We start from the raw sequence: 2,453 nt of genomic DNA on the forward strand, positions 1-2,453 counted from the left end.
AAATACATTGAACACACCAGCGCTGCAATCTGTTTTTTTGCTAGCTTTGTGTAGTATTTGATGAGACCACTACTCGTCCAAGTTATATTGTCTACATTATAGTATACTATGCGCTGAAGTATATATAGATTTTTTGTATACAGATTTTTCTTTAGCAGCAGGTTTACTTGTAGAAGAGAAGCGCCAATATTTTTCCTTTTTATACTCGCCAATATTGGCTGGCTGCAGGTGTGTGTATCAGTTATTTATATATCCTGCTATTATTGTATAACCAAGTGTCGAAGTCAGTAAATTGGATAAAGTAATTTCAATTAAAATCGAGCAAACTTGGTTGTCTTTGTCTGAAAAAATGCGTATGGCACTCTACGGCGTGGAAGGGTGTACACAGCCGCAACATGTGGCAACGACAGTATTTACGCTTTTACATACATTCGCACCAACACACACATTTGTAAAATAGTACACATTAATGGTAGTTGCAACACATAGTTATTTATGTCGAAATATAGTAGTGTTTATGTGTAATATTATAAGTTATATGCATTTTAGTGATACATATGGTTCAGGTTAAAAGAAATGTGTCATGTCTAATATCATATTAATCCCCTTTACATCAGCAGCTGTTCGGTGCATTCGGTGAAGAGATCGCACATTGCATACTCTAGTTATCGATGTTAGGGAATAAACCTTTAATATGATATTAACTGTCAAATGCAAATGGACTGATTGTAATTGGAGTGTGGCGGGAAGGACAGAGCAGTTTGGCTGGAAGAACAGAGCTCATCCCCTGGAGAGACCCCCACCTTTGGATTCCTTAGATTGAATCAGCCTATGATGTGTAACCCCCTGGACCCTCCTGATGCCTGGACCAATAGAAGCAAGCTATACCACCTGCATTGTTTCACTGTATCTCTGTTTGCATATAAGCAGTAGCTCTCATGTAGTGGTCAGTCACCTTGACCACAGACTTCAGACCTGAATGACTGTACACTGGATCCAGAGCGCCTGCGATAAGTAACGGCTGTACTTGTTATTATTTCGCTTGAATATATTCTGCTACTTTTTGAGAATAAATCTTTGTGCGTTGGAAACACAAATCGAGATTCGACAATCGTTATTGGATAGCGACAAAACGCTCATAACACAAGGTTTATATTTTATATTATTGCAACCAGCGCTGGGTATTTTTTTCCTTTTAGGAAAAGAGTTAGTCTGGTTACACACTACAGAAATTTCCGACCGATGTGTTATCTATGACTTAAGTTCTGATCAGTCGGTTGGTTTTTGCTTACACACTATACACGTTTTAAACGATTTTTGCGGGAGTGAACCAATTTTGGTCAGACATAACGTTGGCTCAAAAGGTTGTGATTCTGTGCACACTAAAATGATATATGGGCTCCCTGCCGCGGTATGCCGTATACATTTAAATACAGGGTTGAACACCACCAGCAAAAAACTCACACAAAGTCAGATTCAGGAAAAGGAAATACATCATAACCATTCATTCTATTACACATCTTTGTGTATAATAGTAAGTAGAAATTATCCTAGGAGACAAATGCAATACACATCTATACAATACACAGCTGTGTGCTTTTGCTCTACACAGGTTGGCAACAGGTGTATAATTATGCAAGGAGACATATGCAATACACATATATATAAATTGCTTCCTGCACAACCATAACTTTAACACAGTTCCATACATTTAATATGTAAAATAAATACACAGAATAAGAATATTATGTAATTTTATTTTAATCGTAATTACACATAATAATTACAAATTAAATATAAGGTCACATGTCACTTCTGGCAATACATGAAACTGTATTGAGATATGTATTTTCTTATGTGGTAAGAATACATGTTGAATATACTTGCACATAGGAACACATTCATGTCATATGGAACATTCTGAACAGGTTTACTGTTGCTCCTCCATTATAATCACATTTGACTGACGTTCTGAGACCGCACCATGTGGGAGAAGTATGAAGATCAGAAATTTACATACACACGGCCAGAAAGAAATTGCTGTTGGAGGAACTATCGGCACTTAATTGAAGAATTGGTTGATTTAATAAACACTGCAGGATCAGAAGGCGGTTGGTACGAGATTATTAGGTTTACTGACCAACCAAATGAACCGAAAATCGGTGCTTGGGACCGACTATCTGTCATTGTGTAAGTGTACACACTACTGTGATATCTGGCCCGAATGGTCAGTTTTTGGGCTGTTTGACCCGATAATTGGATAAAAACACTGTAGTGTGCACCCATCCTTAATGAGTGGTAATTAGTGGGAAGTGGATAGTGAGGGGGCAATATAGATAAAGGTGTGTGAAGCAGGAAGTGTAAGGGAAGGTGAAATTTTAAAATACTGCCATAGAAGGAAAGTAAGAAAAACAGTTTAGGAAACATTATGAGCTTTGAAAAGGGGTTAGTCA

This window comes from Mixophyes fleayi, chromosome 1, assembly GCF_038048845.1.
Source record: "Mixophyes fleayi isolate aMixFle1 chromosome 1, aMixFle1.hap1, whole genome shotgun sequence".
In the NCBI taxonomy this organism is placed as follows: Eukaryota; Metazoa; Chordata; class Amphibia; order Anura; family Limnodynastidae; genus Mixophyes; species Mixophyes fleayi.